The sequence below is a fragment of the Rutidosis leptorrhynchoides genome, chromosome 10 (genome assembly GCF_046630445.1).
Source record: "Rutidosis leptorrhynchoides isolate AG116_Rl617_1_P2 chromosome 10, CSIRO_AGI_Rlap_v1, whole genome shotgun sequence".
Taxonomy (NCBI): domain Eukaryota; kingdom Viridiplantae; phylum Streptophyta; class Magnoliopsida; order Asterales; family Asteraceae; genus Rutidosis; species Rutidosis leptorrhynchoides.
In genome coordinates, this window is record NC_092342.1 from 343,166,597 (window position 1) to 343,190,272 (window position 23,676).

The window sequence follows — 23,676 nt, forward strand, 5'->3', positions numbered from 1 at the left end:
TGCAAAGCCAATTACAAGAACTTTTAGAGCGTGGTTTCATTCGACCAAGCACATCACCGTGGGGAGCTCCTGTTTTGTTTGTCAAGAAGAAAGATGGTACATTCAGGTTGTGTATCGACTACCGAGAGTTGAACAAACTTACCATCAAGAACCGCTACCCACTACCGAGAATCGACGACTTATTTGATCAACTACAAGGCTCGTCTATTTATTCAAAGATTGACTTACGTTCCGGGTATCATCAAATGCGGGTGAAAGAAGATGATATTCCAAAGACTGCTTTCAGAACACGTTACGGTCATTACGAGTTTATGGTCATGCCGTTTGGTTTAACTAATGCACCAGCTGTGTTCATGGACCTTATAAACCGAGTGTGTGGACCATACTTTGACAAGTTTGTCATTGTTTTCATTGATGACATACTTATTTACTCAAAGAATGACCAAGAACACGGTGAACATTTGAGAAAGGTGTTAGAAGTATTGAGGAAGGAAGAATTGTAAGCTAAGTTTTCAAAGTGTGCATTTTGGTTGGAAGAAGTTCAATTCCTCGGTCACATAGTGAACAAAGAAGGTATTAAGGTGGATCCGGCAAAGATAGAAACTGTTGAAAAGTGGGAAACTTCGAAAACTCCGAAACACATACGCCAGTTTTTAGGACTAGCTGGTTACTACAGAAGGCTCATCCAAGATTTTTCCAGAATAGCAAAACCCTTGACTGCATTAACACATAAAGGAAAGAAATTTGAATGGAATGATGAACAAGAGAAAGCGTTTCAGTTATTGAAGAAAAAGCTAACTACGGAACCTATATTGTCATTGCCTGAAGGGAATGATGATTTTGTGATTTATTGTGACGCATCAAAGCAAGGTCTCGGTTGTGTATTAATGCAACGAACGAAGGTGATTGCTTATGCGTATAGACAATTGAAGATTCACGAACAAAATTATACTACGCATTATTTGGAATTAGGCGTGGTTGTTTTTGCATTAAAGACTTGGAGGCACTACTTATATGGGGTCAAAAGTATTATATATACCGACCACAAAAGTCTTCAACACATATTTAATCAGAAACAACTGAATATAAGGCAGCGTAGGTGGATTGAATTATTGAATGATTACGACTTTGAGATTCGTTACCACCCGGGGAAGGCAAATGTGGTAGCCGATGCCTTGAGCAGGAAGGACAGAGAACCCATTCGAGTAAAATCTATGAATATAATGATTCATAATAACCTTACTACTCAAATAAAGGAGGCGCAACAAGGAGTTTTAAAAGAGGGAAATTTAAAGGATGAAATACCCAAAGGATCGGAGAAGCATCTTAATATTCGGGAAAACGGAACCTGGTATAGGGCTGAAAGGATTTGGGTACCAAAATTTGGAGATATGAGAGAAATGGTACTTAGAGAAGCTCATAAAACCAGATACTCAATACATCCTGGAACGGGGAAGATGTACAAGGATCTCAAGAAACATTTTTGGTGGCCGGGTATGAAAGCCGATGTTGCTAAATACGTAGGAGAATGTTTGACGTGTTCTAAGGTCAAAGCTGAGCATCAGAAACCATCAGGTCTTCTTCAACAACCCGAAATCCCGGAATGGAAATGGGAAAATATTACCATGGATTTCATCACTAAATTGCCAAGGACTGCAAGTGGTTTTGATACTATTTGGGTAATAGTTGATCGTCTCACTAAATCAGCACACTTCCTGCCAATAAGAGAAGATGACAAGATGGAGAAGTTAGCACGACTGTATTTGAAGGAAGTCGTCTCCAGACATGGAATACCAATCTCTATTATCTCTGATAGGGATGGCAGATTTATTTCAAGATTCTGGCAGACATTACAGCAAGCATTAGGAACTCGTCTAGACATGAGTACTGCCTATCATCCACAAACTGATGGGCAGAGCGAAAGAACAATACAAACGCTTGAAGACATGCTACGAGCATGTGTTATTGATTTCAGAAACCGTTGGGATCAACATCTACCGTTAGCAGAATTTTCCTACAACAACAGCTACCATTCAAGCATTGAGATGGCGCTGTTTGAAGCACTTTATGGTAGAAAGTGCAGGTCTCCGATTTGTTGGAGTGAAGTGTGGGATAGACAGATTACGGGTCCGGAGATTATACAAGAAACTACCGAGAAGATCATCCAAATTCAACAACGGTTGAAAACCGCCCAAAGTTGACAAAAGAGCTACGCTGACATTAAAAGAAAAGATATAGAATTTGAAATTGGAGAGATGGTCATGCTTAAAGTTGCACCTTGGAAAGGCGTTGTTCGATTTGGTAAACGAGGGAAATTAAATCCAAGGTATATTGGACCATTCAAGATTATTGATCGTGTCGGACCAGTAGCTTACCGACTTGAGTTACCTCAACAACTCGCGGCTGTACATAACACTTTCCACGTCTCGAATTTGAAGAAATGTTTTGCTAAAGAAGATCTCACTATTCCGTTAGATGAAATCCAAATCAACGAAAAACTTCAATTCATCGAAGAACCCGTCGAAATAATGGATCGTGAGGTTAAAAGACTTAAGAAAAATAAGATACCAATTGTTAAGGTTCGCTGGAATGCTCATAGATGACCCGAGTTCACCTGGGAGCATGAAGATCAGATGAAGAAGAAATACCCGCATCTATTTCCAGAAGATTCGTCAACACCTTCAACGGTTTAAAATTTCGGGACGAAATTTATTTAACGGGTAGGTACTGTAGTGACCCGAACTTTTCCATGTTTATATATATTAATTGAGATTGATATTTACATGATTAAATGTTTCCAACATGTTAAGCAATCAAACTTGTTAAGACTTGATTAATTGAAATATGTTTCATATAGACAATTGACCACCCAAGTTGACCGGTGATTCACGAACGTTAAAACTTGTAAAAACTATATGATGACATATATATGGATATATATATATATATATATATATATATATATATATATATATATATATATATATATATATATATATATATATATATATATATATATATAGTTAACATGATACTATGATAAGTAAACATATCATTAAGTATATTAACAATGAACTACATATGTAAAAACAAGACTACTAACTTAATGATTTTTAAACGAGACATATATGTAACGATTATCGTTGTAAAGACATTTAATGTATATATATCATATTAAGAAATATTCATACATGATAATATCATGATAATATAATAATTTAAAATCTCATTTGATATTATAAACATTGGGTTAACAACATTTAACAAGATCGTTAACCTAAAGGTTTCAAAACAACACTTACATGTAACGACTAACGATGACTTAACGACTCAGTTAAAATGTATATACATGTAGTGTTTTAATATGTATTTATACACTTTTGAAAGACTTCAATACACTTATCAAAATACTTCTACTTAACAAAAATGCTTACAATTACATCCTCGTTCAGTTTCATCAACAATTCTACTCGTATGCACCCGTATTCGTACTCGTACAATACACAGCTTTTAGATGTATGTACTATTGGTATATACACTCCAATGATTAGCTCTTAGCAGGCCATATGAGTCACCTAACACATGTGGGAACCATCATTTGGCAACTAGCATGAAATATCTCATAAAATTACAAAAATATGAGTAATCATTCATGACTTATTTACATGAAAACAAAACTACATATCCTTTATATCTAATCCATACACCAACGACCAAAAACACCTAAAAACACTTTCATTCTTCAATTTTCTTCATATAATTGATCTATCTCAAATTCTATCTTCAAGTTCTAAGTGTTCTTCATATATTCTACAAGTTCTAGTTACATAAAATCAAGAATACTTTCAAGTTTGCTTCCAATCTTGTAAGGTGATCATCCAACCTCAAGAAATCTTTGTTTCTTACAATAGGTTATCATTCTAATACAAGGTAATAATCATATTCAAACTTTGGTTCAATTTCTATAACTATAACAATCTTATTTCAAGTGATGATCTTACTTGAACTTGTTTTCGTGTCATGATTCTGCTTCAAGAACTTCGAGCCATCCAAGGATCCGTTGAAGCTAGATCCATTTTTCTATTTTCCAGTAGGTTTATCCAAGGAACTTAAGGTAGTAATGATGTTCATAACATCATTCGATTCATACATATAAAGCTATCTTATTCGAAGGTTTAAACTTGTAATCACTAGAACATAGTTTAGTTAATTCTAAACTTGTTCGCAAACAAAAGTTAATCCTTCTAACTTGACTTTTAAAATCAACTAAACACATGTTCTATATCTATATGATATGCTAACTTAATGATTTAAAACCTGGAAACACGAAAAACACCGTAAAACCGGATTTACGCCGTCGTAGTAACACCGCGGGCTGTTTTGGGTTAGTTAATTAAAAACTATGATAAACTTTGATTTAAAAGTTGTTATTCTGAGAAAATGATTTTTATTATGAACATGAAACTATATCCAAAAATTATGGTTAAACTCAAAGTGGAAGTATGTTTTCTAAAATGGTCATCTAGACGTCGTTCTTTCGACTGAAATGACTACCTTTACAAAAATGACTTGTAACTTATTTTTCCAACTATAAACCTATACTTTTTATGTTTAGATTCATAAAATAGAGTTCAATATGAAACCATAGCAATTTGATTCACTCAAAACGGATTTAAAATGAAGAAGTTATGGGTAAAACAAGATTGGATAATTTTTCTCATTTTAGCTACGTGAAAATTGGTAACAAATCTATTCCAACCATAACTTAATCAACTTGTATTGTATATTATGTAATCTTGAGATACCATAGACACGTATACAATGTTTCGACCTATCATGTCGACACATCTATATATATTTCGGACCAACCATAGACACTCTATATGTGAATGTTGGAGTTAGCTATACAGGGTTGAGGTTGATTCCAAAATATATATAGTTTGAGTTGTGATCAATACTGAGATACGTATACACTGGGTCGTGGATTGATTCAAGATAATATTTATCGATTTATTTCTGTACTTCTAACTGTGGACAACTAGTTGTAGGTTACTAACGAGGACAGCTGACTTAATAAACTTAAAACGTCAAAATATATTAAAAGAGTTGTAAATATATTTTGAACATACTTTGATATATATGTATATATTGTTATAGGTTCGTGAATCAACTAGTGGCCAAGTCTTACTTCCCGACGAAGTAAAAATTTGTGAAAGTGAGTTATAGTCCCACTTTTAAAATCTAATATTTTTGGGATGAGAATACATGCAGGTTTTATAAATGATTTACAAAATAGACACAAGTACGTGAAACTACATTTTATGGTTGAATTATTGAAATCGAATATGCCCCTTTTTATTAAGTCTGGTAATCTAAGAATTAGGGAACAGACACCCTAATTGACGCGAATCCTAAAGATAGATCTATTGGGCCTAACAAACCCCATCCAAAGTACCGGATGCTTTAGTACTTCGAAATTTATATCATATCCGAAGGGTGTCCCGGAATGATGGGGATATTCTTATATATGCATCTTGTTAATGTCGGTTACCAGGTGTTCACCATATGAATGATTTTTATCTCTATGTATGGGATGTGTATTGAAATATGAAATCTTGTGGTCTATTATTATGATTTGATATATATAGGTTAAACCTATAACTCACCAACATTTTTGTTGACGTTTTAAGCATGTTTATTCTCAGGTGATTATTAAGAGCTTCTGCTGTCGCATACTTAAATAAGGACGAGATTTGGAGTCCATGCTTGTATGATATTGTGTAAAAACTGCATTCAAGAAACTTATTTTGTTGTAACATATTTTTATTGTAAACCATTATGTAATGGTCGTGTGTAAACAGGATATTTTAGATTATCATTATTTGATAATCTACGTAAAGCTTTTTAAAACTTTATTGATGAAATAAAGGTTATGGTTTGTTTTAAAATGAATGTAGTCTTTGAAAAACTTCTCATATAGAGGTCAAAACCTCGCAACGAAATCAATTAATATGGAACGTTTTTAATCAATAAGAACGGGAAATTTCATCGGTAATACCCGAGAATTATTAGATTTCACATTAATACGATACACTGTACATCCTTCAATTCTGATTCAACCGTCATTGACTATACTACTTACATCCACCGATATACGTATCCGTTCACCGAAGAATAACCATTTTCATTCAAACTCAATTTCATATTTGGATTTTGACAGATCATAATCCAACAAGTGGCATAATGAAGAAATAATGGACACAATAAAATTTGTTAAAAACAAACTAATTATGTATGAAAAATTTGTTAAGAATCCACGCTAACAAAATCCTAGCTAACTGTTCCTATAACCGTTATGACTATTTCCTTATTACATTTTATTTATTGTCATTTTAATTATCGCAATTTTAATACTCGCAATTTTATTTATCGTCATTTGCATACTGTTATTTATCTTACGCACTTTATTTATCGTCATTTACATGCTGTTATTTATTTTACGCACTTTACATATCGTCGGATAAATCGGACATATGTACACAATACGTCGGATTAATTCTGAGACAATAATTGTACAATGGGTCACGATACGTCGATTAATTCTAAGATTATATATATTGAACTATATACGTACTACTAACTGTGGACTACTAACATTGGGCTACTAACATTGGACAATTAAAAGGTATTAAAATATTAATTATAACATATGAAACTAAACATTTCTTCAAGTTTGCCACTTGATTTCATCCTAAACATCATTTATATCTTGACGATTACCATCTGCGTTCAAACCCTCCAAATTCTTGAAAACTCCTCGGACTGATAACCAATAATTCAGATATGGTAACATTGAATGTTGATGAAGCAGCAAAAGCTATATATGGTTTTAATGGCCAGTAGCTTAATAATAATAATGGTGTGTTGAAAAAGCTCAAAAAAATATTTGGTACTGAAAAATGGATTGAGCAAATCTATGAAGGAGGCTGTGGACAAATCACAAGGACTAAACCTGTGTTCAAAGAATCCAGACGATTCAATATCTACTGAAATCTTTAGCGAATATCTTGCTCCTTAGTTATTCTAAATTCTTGTGGAAAATTTTTCTTCATCATCTTTCGAGCTTTGAAATTCTAAGATATCATCATATCTTTCAGTATAAATATCCTCAATATTTCTGAAGATATCTTCATAAATATTCTCGTCCAAAATTATTTAACTCTTCGCACTATCTATGTTACATCATAAAAGAAACTGTTTTAGTTTCTACATTCTATAACCTTCGAGTTTAAATTATGAATGATTTCTGGAGTAGTGTTGGGAATTGAAGCATGAGTTAGTATAATATAATGATGTCAAACCAACGTGATTATATTATGGTAAGTCATGCTGAAGTTTCTAATGGAACGTGATTATATTACGGTATGCCATGTTACATAACTCTTACATTCTACTTAATCTCTAAACATATCAAGAAAATATTTTCTTGATATTTCTATCTTTCCGTGATTTCTGGTAATTTAACAAATCAGATCGTGCTATTACAATTCCTTTCTTAGAACATTAGTCATGTTCATTCGAAATTCAAAGATTTATGCTACGAATTCGAGACGTCTTAATCGTTTTACTTAAAGTCAGGAAGATAAACAAAAGCATGGAGTTCTGAAATATAAGGGAAAATATAAGCACGACGACAATATAGAACTTACAAACCGTGTATATCAATACGTATTGCAACGTAAAGACACGGGAGAATTAAAAACATTATAACCACAAGGTAATAGTAGAAGTAAACAAATTCCTCTGGTGGCAGATGAAAAATAAGAATGAAGGATACGATAGCCAAGAAAATATCAAGAATCAAAACTGGATTTAGCATATTAATAGATCTTTTGGGAATATGAATTGAGGAAGAAAGTATAGAAGTGGTGAAAAATAATGGAACGAAAGAGGTAAATTTATAGTGAAATATCAGACATAACAAGCGAAGCAGATTTCCGCATTTAATTAAATAGGATCATAATTTCCTTATTTACCGAAGAATCAAATCTTATACAGATTACGAATATTTTCTTTTAAACTCCTTGAATTCCGAAAATCAACCGTGACTACGTCAAAAGTTAAGACAAACTTGACTTTCCTCATTTCACTCTTTTACGATAGCTTCTCTTATACACTTCAAGTAATCGAATTGTTTTATCCACATTACTCAAGGGTGATAAAACTCTATTTATCAACTCATATTCGTCATGAAAACATTCTTATTGTTAACCATGACGACCTCGATCAAATTTCGGGACGAAATTTCTTTAACGGGTAGGTACTGTGACGACCCGGAAAATTTCGACTAATTTTAAATCAAACTCTCGATACGATTTAATATTTTTGACACAATAAGTAAAGTCTGTTAGGTTGAGTCTCAAAAATTTTGAACTGTTTCATATATTCAATTGACCTTCGACCATTTCCGACGATTTATGAACAACTATTGGTAAATAGATAGATATATATTTAAAAATATAAAAATATATATACTAATTTGAAATATAATTAGAAGTAATATATGTTTTGAATATTAAAAATAAATATGTAAAATAACAAACGATATAATAAAATTGTTATTTAAAACGAGTCCACATATATATATATATATATATATATATATATATATATATATATATATATATATATATATATATAAATATTAAATGATTGTTATACTCGTTTGATGTTCTGGTTGATATTAAGCAAGTCTAAATTCGAACTTATATGATTTTTAAAAATAAACGGTGATTCAAAAACGAGTTATATAATTTTTAAGCTTATTAAATATGTATTCAGGAGCTACTCGTTAAATTTTAAAACTTTTTATATTTTACTCAGGATTGAGCGCTGAAAGTTGAGTTAATTTTTATTTAAACAATTAATGATTATTTTCATAAAAAATGACTAGAATAATTAAATATATTTAATTTAAAAATATAAGATTTTTCTGAAGACTTTTTATACGCCACTAAATTAATCACGGAGCACAATATAGCACTCCGTGAAAATTATCGGTAGAAACAACTAAATTTAAGGCTGCTTCAATGTATTCATGATTGAGAATATGAATTATGAATTCACACGTTTGTTTTTCTTTATTATATTTAAATAATATATGAATATTATTATTACAATATTAATATTAATTATTATATGGATAGTTGCAGATATATATAGATACATGTTACTTATACAATCTCCACCATCATTTTCTCATTAACCACTTAACCCACAACCACAACGATCTCCTTTGTTCGACCCACTATGACTACCGTTACTAACGAAACTCGACACCACCATAATCATCGGCCAACACCCTCACCATCTTAGACGCTCCAGCCTTCTTCCTCTTTTGTTTGCTTTAGTCGAAACATCCATCACCATAATAATCACCATTGATTACCGAAACATCATCACCTTTTTCCACCCCATCCAACCTTCACCCCACTATGAAAATCACCACTCTTCAAGCACTTTAAAACCGACCACCATCTCTGCCACCGTCAACCATCGGCCACCCTCAACAACCCATCTAAATCGCCACCCATATCACCACTTTAATATCTAAATCGATCACTAGCCACCTTATATTTTCTTTCTTTCGTGAAATCCTAAACCGAACCAAATGGTCACCGTCGACTGCAATCACAACCCATCTCAACCACCATCCGCCATGAACACCCATCATCACCGTAGCTCTCCACCTCAACTTCATTTTTTTTTCCGGATCAAATAATCACCATAAACCACCACCTTTTTCTTGTCAGCTTTCTTTTTTGAAAACGCCACAAATCATATATTCTGTTTCATTTTTCCACCTGCAAAAACTCGAAAACATTAAAACCCATTTAAGATGACAATGAACAGTAATCTTTTGATGGTTGCTATTGCCGCGTCTTTTCTGTTACTAATTCCCACTTCCTGTAAAAAAAATGGTATGATGGTGATCGAGATGAAAAGAAGGATGATGATCGAAGAGGAGGTGATGCAAGAATGAAGATGATGATGTACAATGGTGAAAATAACGAATGATAATGATGAATGTCGACTGTGGTGATGATTGATGATGTTATGTCGTGAATGATGATGACTAGCGCATGCTTTTTTTATGTTTCTGCCATTCGCGATTCAGGTTACCACATAAACAAAGTCCACGAATCCCTTTTCCTTCTGTTGGGCCGAGTCCCTTTTCCTTATGTTGGGCCGAGTCCCTTTTCTTCTGTTGGGCTACCTTGTTGGGCCATCTATCACCTAAACTTGGGCTTGCAAATTAAATATCAAAGTATAAAGGGATAAATAAATTTAAGTGGGGAACTAAAACAGAAATGATGAAACAGAGGGACGGTTTGATGGTGTGTTGGTTAACGAGAAGTCAACGATTCGAGTATGAGCAGTGGAATATCTTTTTGAAAGCCTTTTTAAACCCTTTTAAGGTAGTAATTTATTTCTATTATTATAATTATTATTATTATTATGAATATTATTATTATTATTATTATTATTATTATTATTATTATTATTATTATTATTGTTATTGTTATTGTTATCATTTTTATTATTATTATTATTATACTTATTACTATTATTAGTATTATTAAAATTATTATTATTAATTATTATTAATATTATTATTAGTATTATTTTTATTAAAAACTATTATTTTTAATAAAAGTATCATTTTTATTATTATTATCATTATTAGAAAAATTATCATTTTTATCAAAATTATTATTATTATTATTATTATCATTATTATTATTATTTTGACATTAGTATAATTATTTTAATATTATTATTATTATTATCATTTTTATTAATACTAGTATCATTATCTTAATAACTATTATTATTATTATTATTATAAAATGAAACAACTTTTTATTTATTATTATCAATATTATTTTATCATATAACTATTAGTTATATAAAACTATGTTTAATACATATAACCTAACCATATTAATATATTTACAATAAATATTAATTATTTATATAGAATAAATATAATTAATTAAGTTATTAATGAAACACATAATTAAAATAACAATTAATTCACTAATAATACATAAATTTGTTCGATTAAAATTATATGTGTTAATATATATATATATATATATATATATATATAAATGATATAGGTTCGTGAATCCGAGGTCAACCCTACATTGTTCAGTTCTGTCGTATACATATTTTACTACAAAATATCGTATCGTGAGTTTTATATGCTCATTTTTTCAATACTTTTACAATACATATTTTTGGGACTGAGAATACATGAAATGCTTCTATAAATGTTTGACGCGATAGACACAAGCAAAACATTCCTCTAATGAATTATTATACAGACAGAAGTTCTGTAGGTTATTATATTGAATATCGCCCCTGATTATTATAGCTTGGTAACCTAAGAATTAGGGAACAGATACCCTAATTGACGCGAATCCTAAAGGTAGATCTATGGTTACTGACCAGTCCCATACGGGTTACGGATGCTTTAGCACTTCGAGGTTTATATGTATATACAGACGATACTTGTATATTACAGACTGAAATTTTTGTTTATTTTGGGAATATTCATGATGCACTTTATATGTTAAGGTCGGTTACCAAGCAAGGTTATATATATAGAGAGAATGATTTTTATACACAGGTTATGTGTATGTTATTTTGTACACGAGATATGTGTACGGTTATTAAAAATCGCAAGGCAACCTATGGGGGAGAAAAGGATACGAACCTACTCTGCCAAGCATTTATGAAAAATGGTTTCGTACACGAGATAGGTGTACTGTATTTAAATCTTGTGGTCTATCAAAATTACTGAATTTTATTGTTTATGATAAACTTATGAACTCACCAACCTTTTGGTTGACACTTTTAAAACATGTTTATTCTCAAATATGAAAGAAATCTTCCGCTGTGTATTTGCTCATTTTAAAGATATACTTGGAGTCATTCATGGCATATTTCAAAAGATGTTGCATTCGAGTCGTTGAGTTCAAAAAGATTATTATTAAGTAAATGACAGATCAAGTCATTTATAGTTTGGATATTATGAAATGGTATGCATATTTGTCAATTTTCGTTGTAATGAAAGTTGTCTATTAAAAACGAATGCAATGTTTGTAAAACGTATCATATAGAGGTCGGTACCTCGTAATGAAACCAGATGTTGATGTATTCATCCATATGGATTTGGACGAGTCATTATAGTTGGTATCAGAGCGATAGTCTTAGCGAACCAGGTCTTGAATTAGTGTGTCTAACTGATAGTTGTTAGGATGCATTAGTGACTCTGGACTTCGACCTTAGCTGCATGTCAAAAGTTTTGCTTACCCGAGAAATATTTAGATTTCACATTAATACGATACACTGTACATCCTTCAATTCTGATCCAACCGTCATTGACTATACTACTTACATCCACTGATATACGTATCCGTTCACCGAAGAATAACCATTTTCATTCAAACTCAATTTCATATTTGGATTTTGACAGATCATAATCCAACAAGTGGCATAATGAAGAAATAATGGACACAATAAAAATTTTTAAAAACAAACTAAGTATGTATGAAAAATTTTGGTAAGAATCCACGCTAACAAAATCCTAGCTAACTGTTCATATAACCGTTATGACTATTTCCTTATTACATTTTATTTATTGTCATTTTATTTATCGCAATTTTAATACTTGCAATTTTATTTATCGTCATTTACATACTGTTATTTATCTTACGCACTTTATTTATCGTCATTTACATACTGTTATTTATTTTACGCACTTTACATATCGTCGGATAAATCGGGACACATGTACACAATACGTCGGATTAATTCTGAGACAATAATTGTACAATGGGTCACGATACGTAAATTAATTCTAAGATTATATATATTGAACTATATACATACTACTAACTGTGGACTACTAATATTGGACAATTAAAAGGTATTAAAATATTGATTATAACATATGAAACTAAACATTTCTTCAAGTTTGCAACTTGATTTCATCCTAAACATCATTTATATCTTGACGATTACCATCTGCGTTCAAACCCTCCAAACTCTTAAAAACCCCTCGGACTGATAACCAATGATTCAGATATGGTAACATTGAATGCTGATGAAGCAGCAAAAGCTATATTGGTCTTAATGGCCAGAAGCTTAATAATAAATAATGGTGTGTTGAAAAAGCTCAAAAGAAAATTTGGTACTGAAAAACGGATTGAGCAAATTTATGAAGGAGGCTGTGGATAAATCACAAGGACTAAACCTGTGTTCAAAGAATCCAGACGATTCAATATCTACTGAAATCTTTAGCGAATATCTTGCTCCTTAGTTATTCTAAATTCTTGCGGAAAAATTTTCTTCATCATCTTTCGAGCTTAGAATTTCTAAGATATCATCGTATCTTTCAGTATAAATATCCTCAATATTTCTGAAGATATCTTCATAAATATTCTCGTCCAAAATTATTTAACTCTTCGCACTATCTATGTTACATCATAAAATAAACTGTTTTAGTTTCTACATTCTATAACCTTCGAGTTTAAATTATGAATGATTTCTGGAGTAGTGTTGGGAATTGAAATCTATGAATGATTTCTTCATATGTGCGGACCAGGGGGAGTAAGCAAGTGTGTAAGAGATAGTGAAATAGATCCGTAAAACGAAATGTTCATTAAGTCGGGTATTAATTTATTTGTCTTAGGTTAAAATGCTTCAGGATCTGGTAAAGATGGGTAAAAGTTGAGATTTTATGGACTAGTTTAAGTAAGTGAGATGAATTTGTTGAGATATAAGATTAGAAAAGACGAGAATGAAAAGTTAAATTTTTTAATGGTTAATTTGCAACCGAACGGTTACTCAATGCAACCGCACGGTTACACCATGTAACCGCCTGGATACGTGTAATTAAAGGGTTTTTGGACTTCATGTACAATCGTACGGGTGCACCTTGCACCCGCAAGATTGCATAATTTTTGGCCGGATACAACCCTGCAAACGCACGGTTATAGGATTGGTATAAATACTCAAACTCAGAACCGTGGGTTGTTTGTGCTCACAATTGGCTAAGTCTAAATTTCTTCAAAAATCGCTAAGTGATAAGGGGAGTTTTTGATCCCATTTTTCTGATTCTACTCGTGTTACTTATCAATTTCATCTACAACAGGTTCTTTTTCCTCCATTAAATCTCTTGTTTTAATTAGTTTTTATTTTTTATGAACTTAAGATCAATACAGGGAGTGTCGATGTGTTTTAACTAAAATTGTTGTTTTAAACATGCTAATCGGAGGTATTAAATGCTATTACAATGATTTATTTGATGATCAATACTCGTTTTAGTGGATTTAGGTTTTGAAAACCCTAACATTCCGGATGAATACAACCGGACGGTTGTACCTTGCAACCGCACGGTTCTGCTTGCAACTGAGTACTATTCTGTGCATTCGCACGATTGCACAGCAGAATCAAAAACTAAATAGGCATTGGTGCATCCGTATGAAATAGGTCAAACACGTACGGTTACTCTTGCAACCGTAATCAGTCTTCATTGCAACCGTACGGGTTTCAGAAACCCTAATTTTGATTTTTAGCTAATAATTTTTGTGTTTGCGATATTGTGGCTGTGTATTTCAGATATGTCTGGGACTCTGTTTCAAATGTTCCTACTGTCAGGGCTACCGGTTCGGGTTCTGGTCAGCCACCTGCTGAAAAGAAGTCTAAACCACGAAGGGTTACAAAGTCTCGATCTAAGAAAGCTGCTGAGCATAACAATGAATTGCAGGTAGGACCCAACAACATGCTTGCAAACTTGAATAAGATTGATTCTTTAGCTGACTATCATAGGATTATGGAGTTTCTTGAGCGTTCTCGTATCTACACGGCTATCACTATTGATGTGCCATCGTATGTTTCTCATCAACGTGAGTTTTGGAAGAATGTTACTTTGTCTAAGGACATGGATGGTGAACGGAGAGTTGATGTGCTAAACAGTGATATTCAAGGTAAGCCTTTTGTTGTTACTGAAGGGAATATCAGGAGGCTGTTAAGCTTTCATGATGCAGCGGATATGAAAACTAGGCTGAATTTGGGACTTGTCAAAGGCTGTTTCCAGAGATGCAAGTATTCTGGGGATTTGACAAAGTCAAAAGTGTTGAAATCAGGTTTCTGTCCAACTTTTAAATACTTGGCTCATGTTGTCGTTCACTGTCTGAGCTCGAGAAGGGAAGGTCATGATGATTTAAATTTCGTGATGCAATATATGATGGTGGCTTTAATTCTGAATCTTCCATTTAACTTCTCTGGGGTTATTTTTAATTACCTGATCGAGAACAGCAAGTTTAAGTCTGACCCTTATCTGCTTTATCCTCAATTTCTCCAGCTTGTTATCAATTCTCAACATACTGAGCTTATCAAGGAGGATAAGGACCTCATTAAGCTGAATGTTATGACAAATGAATTGGTGAGGCGTATGATTTATTACAAGGGTAAAGTGGCACCACCAAACCGTCCTTTGTTTGGTCATTTGAAAAAGGCTGACTATGTGGCAAGGAACCCAAGGATGTGGAGGAATGAGGATAGTGTTTTTGACAAAGAGGATATTGTTCCTGATCTTACTGAAATGGAAGATGAAGATGAGGTTGTCAAGGTTGGTTCTCACTCAGGTCGAACAGCTGATGATTTAGAGAACTACAGTTTGGAAGATGAGGTGACTGAAGGTGGTGAGTTATTGATGTCTTTAAAAAGAAAAGAAATTCAGGTGGATGAACCTATGAGAAGGCCGAAAAGAAAGAGAGGTCATGTGAGACGGGCTGTTGATTCTTCAGGAGGGGCTTCTACTACTCAAAGAGCTGAGGTGCCTCCTACTCAACATGCTCAGGCACCTCCAGTACCGCCTACTCAACATACTCAACAAGTCACAACATCTCCAGCTGCTTATACACAGGAGGGTAGTTCATTGGCTCTTGCAAATGCTAAGCCTGCATTTGTTACTCTCCAGGCTACTGTGCTCAATCTGGTTAATAAGGTTGATGATGTGATAAAGAAGAATAAAGACAAAAAGAAGGAGGTGAGCGAGTTACAAGCTAAAGTGGACTCTCTGACCTCTGAACTTGAGAAATCACAGAAGTTAGCTGCTGACCTAAAACAGTTAACAGAAAAACAGGCTAAGAGGATCAGACGGTTGGATTGTCGTGATAGGAGGTTCAAGGGTAAGTTAGAGGCTGATCCTCAAGATGGGTCAATTCGTTTGAAGATGGAGCATATTGATGATGATCTACTGTCTACCGAAAGCGAATACTCTTCAGACTCTTCATCAGAGGGGACTGAGAACGTAAGTCAGATACAGGAGGTACATTTTCCTAAACCTCTGTCTGTTGATATTCATAAGTTAATATATTTTTTGGACCATCAAGGTACAGTGATTAGCTCGCCAGACTATGATGTGGAGGAGGGGGGAAATTGTACATACAATGACAGATGAAGAGGTAGTTAGAATGTTTGGTATAGAGGTAGATAAGTTGATTGCTGCTGAAAAGGCTCCAAATACTGCTGGTACACGTGAGAAGAGGCATTTAGGTGACGATAGTGCTGAAGAAGTTGTTGTTGAAGATGCTTCAGATGATGAGAATGTAGCTGACCGTGTTGATGAAGATGACTTACCGGAGTTTGCTGATCTTTTTAATCAACAAAGTGATGATGTTTTGAATCGGAAAGTGGATGAGAAGCGAACTGCTGAGGAAGGTGAGTCATCTGGTGTGAACAAAGAAGGTGAGAATCTTGATACTGTAAACAAACAGAAAAACAAAGAATGGAGGGAGTATCAGAGATCCTGCACCAAAACATGGTTTAAGAAAGTACCATTGGAACCAAAATACAAGTTATATTATGATCGAACGGGAAAGGTTACAGGAGGTAAGATTCTCAGTTGGGAGTATTTGAAAGATTTGAATTGCTTTGCAGTACGTAGAGAGAATGGGGTGGATTACTTTAAGCATGCTGTTGATATAAAAACACTCCCATATTTTGAGATGATGGAACTTGCTAGATTGACACTGCTCTATCATGAATCTGATGGATGGGGGCAGTGGATGCAGTTTAAGATTAGAAAAGAATTCAAGTACGGCCCCGCAGTTTCCAAAAGTTTCTTATCGTACTGATCAATCAATCGGGAACATAGTTCGAGTGGTTAGGTATAAACGTGCAAAGACTATGAAGTATGCACCAGTTCGTAAAATGCCACAGAATTTTGGTGATCGTTTTAGATGGTGGTATTATGATGGAAGAACAGAAGAAGCGGTGATTGTGCTGGATAATCCTAATGGTAGTTTGGACCAGATCAGGATTATTGATCCAAGGTGGATTCAAAATTTGTGCAAGAATGATATCAAGGTGTTGAGGAAACACCCAATTTTTCATGAGTTGCCTAATACTGAGCAGGAAATTCAGTTTAATCGTGCTGTTCGCACTTGCTATGCTTATGATATCCATGCTTAATGTCTATCTTTCGTTGTTGAATTCATAACCTGTGGAGTTGAACGTTTTTATTTTCAGATTTATTTCGATTTGGATGTAATAACTTGCTCTAAAACGTCTTAATTCTCATGTTATTGAATATGTTTGATTGTGTGATTAGTTGTTTTTGCAGGGAAAGTATATTTTGTGATTTAAGATAATGAACTGGGTCCTATGGGGAGTTTGTTGGTGCATATTTAGTCCCCGAGTTCATTATGATCATGTTAAAATGTTTTATCGTTTAAACTTTCTCTGTTGGATTGCAACCGCACGGTTGCAAGGTGCAACCGCACGGTTGCACGTGCTGAGTGTATATAATGGGTATAATGGGTTCATTGTTAGGGTTACGAATCCTAATCAATTCTACACGTACAATCTGATACCCTGGTGTTCTAGCATTCGTATTAGTCGATCTTTAACATATCTAAGTCGATTTTGTCATTAAGATCAAAGGTTTTCATTGGATTTTGAGTATAAAACCCAATAACGAGATTTTCCACACTCGTTATTGAATCTAAGATCGTTTAATCATGTTTACACGATCCTACAATCCCCACGTCGATTAGGGTTTTTAGAGGTTTGGGTTCGGGTTCGTTAAGGGTTTTATATAGCTTTTAGGTTTTATGTACTCTCTATATATCTTATACAATAATAATATGATACTCATGGGGTCTTTTTTCATAAATGCTATCAGACCAAGTTCTAATCAGTTATTAGTTTTCTTCATTATTTTTAATTAATTGGTGCTTTTATTTCTTTCCTAAAACCTAAATGCACCGTCATAATCTTCCTACACGTAAAATCTATCGTAGTTAGCAACACAAAAATCAACCCCAAATGTTCACCCACCTTGCATGCTCAACAACTCATCAGTTAATTGTTCGATTTTGTCAGACGGCTATATCAGTTAATTTATAATGTACGCATTGCGATGTTTTTGTTCGATGTTCATGGATTACACGTTGGATATCTATTTTTTATATTGCTTTTCCCTTTTTGTTTTTATGTATATGAATAATAAATCAATCGGTGTGAGAATGAGTTGTCTAACTTGACTAACATCGAAAGAAGTAACCCTCTTTTTGCAGCAAAAAAAAAAAATTGTTATCATCGACAAAGTTTCCTGCCAAAGTGTTGCTCACTCTTTATATAAAAAAATAATCACGACGTAAAAAAACAAACAATACGGAAAAAGGAGTACGTATTCAAGCAATACACAACTATATCGAGCAAATATAACATGATATGACCCTTTCGATGTAGTTTATAGACTCAAAAAAGGTCCTATAAGCCTATATGGCTTTTAGGACCCTTTTTGGTTAATACGACCGCCTTAGATAATGCACGCGGTTTGAGGGTCCTATCAGGCCTAAGGTCTTAAGAATGGGCTTTTTAAAACACTTATTAGGTTCCTAAGATGACAGTTTTCTTGTAGTGAAATAAGGAAAATGTACTATTATTTATTGTTAGCGTTATCTGTCAATTCAAACTTTTTCGATTTAGGTCTATTAAGATTTTTATATAGCTTTTAGGGTTTATGTACTTTACATATATTACACTATAATAATGTAATACTTACAAGATCATATTGTCTTACAAGTACTCTTGTCATTTTCATAACTTAGAGGTGTGATGGTAAAAGGTAAAAATGTCTTTTCTATGAAATAAAAGATAGAGGTTTTTCTTGTTTGGATTTTTTAAAAGAGGGTGTTTTTTCTTACCCTGGTGTATGCGATGTAACCCAATTAAACCGGATCGTTTTCAAATCTTTTTCTAGCCACCACAACATTTGAATTTGAGACCTTTTGCAAGAATCTCTGAGCCCCCACCACTTAGCTCTTATTGATGATTTGTTTTTCTATGATATGATAATTAGATTTCATTGATGTATGAAGAAGGAACTTGAAATAAAAACATGTAGACGTTTTGAAAAGCTTATGTAGACGTGTTTTTAAACATGTCTATATAGACAGCGAAAGTACTCAATACTCATGCTCTAGCTATTACTCCATAATACGTAGTAGGCGAAAGATAGCCTAAATCAACCTAATTGATAAGGCAATTTGCACGTCCAAAAACGCGAAGGATAAAGTATATTGTATAAATTTCCTTAAATATTAAGAGAAAAACATGATTACATATAACATTAATTATTTCTTGGAGTCCAATCAAATATTTTCATCATACAAAACTTCATATTCTTCTATTCTACATCTATAGCATTCCACCTTTCTTGCAAAGTTGTGTCCTCCACACCTATCAAACCCATGAATATAAGTTGTTATATTACAACATCATATTGTATATTATTAGTTTCAATTCTTAATATTAATCGTCAATATATATATATATATATATATATATATATATATATATATATATATATATATATATATATATATATACTCGTTATTTATTACCTATATATTACACATCCAGTCACCAGTTTTCCCTCCTGGAAGCATGCTAGCATAATAAGTGGGATGATTATAACTAGACGTTGCGATTGTCATCATCATTATGTAATCTTTGTGTGTGCCACATCTATAACATTCTGTTCGGTTAGCAAAATTGTGTGCCTCACAACAACAATACCAGTCGCCCGCTAAAACCTTTGTTTTGTTTTCATGAGTCGAAATCTCATCTGGTGTTGCGAATTTGGGACATTGACATCTTTGGCAGACATGGCGTTTCTTGAAATTTGAATGTTGGCATGCACCGCACATCCAATCTCCGCTACTCATTTTCTTGAAGGAGGTTGATAAAATTAATTACTACTAACCTTGAAATAGGAATTAAAAGATATTGTATGAGTAATGAGTTTGTAATAGAAATGAAAGAGGCTTTGGTTTATATACTTGAAAAAAGGTATCCAAAAGTGGAGCTACATGTAAAGTGATCCATATATCACAATAAAACATGTTCTTTTCTTCAATTCTATGTATTCCTTAGATATAGAAGATATAATTTACGATGGATGAGACATCATTAAATATTTATGTCAAATATAGACAATAGCCTATAGCGTACAAGATAATGAAGATAAGCAATGGATTGAGTTTGTTTAAACTACAAGATAATGATGAAGATCTAGATTTTGGTGAGGCTGTACAAGAGTCATTTAAACAAATTCAAGGATATGTACATGTGGAGCTTCGTCGAGTGGGGCTAACGGCCCGAATGGAGAAGGTTTTTTTAGAACCTTGTCGATCGGGGTTTATTACAACCCCTTACGGCTACTTTAGTCAGTAATGGATAGATGTCTTATCTTTTAAGTTCGGCAACCAGGAGGGTAAAAATATTCGTCGTGAGACTGTTGAGGATAAACTAAAATAGTGGAGCGTTAGGTTTGTATGTTTGTTTCGTTTCGCTTTGTTATTGGTTGTTGTTTAATCGAGTTCATTTGGTTCAGTGGTATTAATTTAGTTTTATATACATGGAGACTTGGTTATAGATAAATGTTTGTTGGTTTGTGGCCTTTTATGTATGTGCCTCTTTGGGTTGTATTTTTTTATCCCTCGGTTGAAGTATTTTCTTTTTGAAAACGCTTTCATTTCTATAAGAGATATCATTATTTTTTCCTAAAAATAGCCTATAGTACAGTATATGTATATTTTATTTTATAGTATAGGGGTCATAATGTAAAGTGTAATTATTATATAATGAGTGGAATATTGATAACTCAATTATAGGATTTTTATCGATTAACATGGTATCAGCATCATAGGGTTTTTTTCGTTCTTGGCCCATCAACCAATTTGAATGTCAAGAATCCTTTCTTGAATGGAGATTTATCTGAGGTTGTATATCTCAAACAACCTCCTGGCTATGCTAATGCCACGTTTTTCCCAAAGCTTTATATGAATTGAAGGAAGCTCCACATGTATGATATCATCGGTTTGTTGTCTACATTACATTTCTTGGGTTCAAGAGCAGTAAATCAGATACATCTCTATTCATTAATCGTTGTCGTACAGACACCATTTATCTACTCATGCATGTAGATGACATCATTCTTACCACTTCATCCACGTCACTTATTAACCAAGTCATCACGCCTCATTCCCGGGAGTTCACCATGTCTGATCTTGGTCATTACTCATATTTTCTTGGCATTATGACTAACCGTTTGAATGTAAGTTTGTTTCTATCCCAAGTTTCATTTGCTCAGGATATTCTTGCACGAGTTGACACGAGTACTTGTAGCCCGTACAACACTCCTGTTGACACTAAGTCAAAACTCCCTCATACTTGAACACATGTTTACGATCTCACACTCTATCGCACTCTTGCTGGTGCATTATGATGATACGCATAATGATCCGTCTCAAAAGGGTACACTATTAGTAGTATCCCGGCTAAAGTATACCCGGTACGAACCATCACGGGTAAGGAACATCTTTCCGGCCTCATCTTAGTAACTTGATCGGAAGGTTACTTGTGCATGCATCCGGGAAGGATCATACCTAACAAAGGCTAGCCGGAACGCCACATAAAGTTCCATCCTAAATGAATGAGCAAGTTACTGACATCACCTAGCCGGATGCAAAGACATTGAGAAACCAAGAACCATATCATCACATAAAAAGGCCTGCTGGATCACGAATGTCAGGCACCCGACAACCTTTACAAAGATACCTATAAACCGTCTACAATCTTACCCGGTCATAACACTACCGAGAAGAAACACTTGAAATAAAACATCAGATGAAACCCATTTTGTCTAGGCGAGAGCAAGACACTCATTCATTATTACCTAGCCGGATCTGCCACACTCTCGGGATTACCATGTCTTCCCAGCTTAGGTGTCTGGTCCCGGGACAAGCACGTTGTCCCGAAACAAGCACACCATCCCAGAACAAGTATACCATCCCGGAACAAGCACATGATCCACGTCTGCCCACGAATCTAGGAAAGTTTGTTAGGATCCGTTTGTTATTCTTATGAAAGGGACAGGTGCCACGTCAACCCTTGGGATTAGCGAAGTTTGTTATAACCATGAAAGGGACATGTGCCACGTCACCATTCCCTCATAACATCTATAAATACACGGACAAGATCATTCATTCAACAACACTGGATGCATTAATGTTACTCTGCCCAAATTAATTATAGTAACATGTCTCCAGCTGAAATACAATTCCGATTAAGACTCTGGTCGTTATCAGAGTTAATCTCCACTCTAAGATATTAACTTATTCGATTCCGATCGAATAAGGTTAATCCCACCGATTGTTTTACATCCTTGAAATCCATATTTCAAATCGGGGTTTGCACAATTATTAGAGTTAAAACATTCGATCCACTCTTTTCCACAAATCAGGAACTCAAACCCGAAATCTATATAACCATTACAATTTTGGTTTGATTACATTACATTATCTTACCTTCAATAGATTTGATATTTCATATGCAGTTCACCAAGTCTGTCTTTATATGCATCATTCCTTCGAGCCACACTTTTTTTGCTCTGAAACGTATTTTATGTTATCTTCAAGGTATTGTGACTCACATGTTACAATTCGTCCATCCATCACAAATCGCCTTATTACGCATACCGAATGTGGTCTAGGTAGGTTGTTCGGAAACTCGGTGTACCACCTCCGCTTATTGTGTATTCCTAGTCTCTTGGTCCTCCAAAGTTCAACATGTTGTGTCACCCGCTTCAGTGTCAAGTTGAGTATATGGGTGATGCTAATGAAGTTGTCAAAACTACTTGGCTTCGCAATCTCCTTGTTGAACTTCACTCTGCACTATCTCGCTCTAATTGCAATACAAGGAAAATACTTAAATTATAAATTTTAAGCAAAATAACAAAAACAAGTGATTAAAACGAGAATGTATTGAATTTATGGAATTATTATCCCTTCCGAATTTCACTGGACTTCTAATCATTCAAATAAACTTTATGCTTATTAAGTTTTATTCAAATCACATAGACATGAACTCTTAAACAAAATGAAAGATTACTTTTGGCACAAAATATGAATATCACACTACATGTCTCAATCATTAACTAAATTTACACTTGGTGGGCTCTGTACAAATCGTTAACTTTCAATAACTTGTCTTACGCTAAGACATTCAATCAATTTGCATTAAATAAAA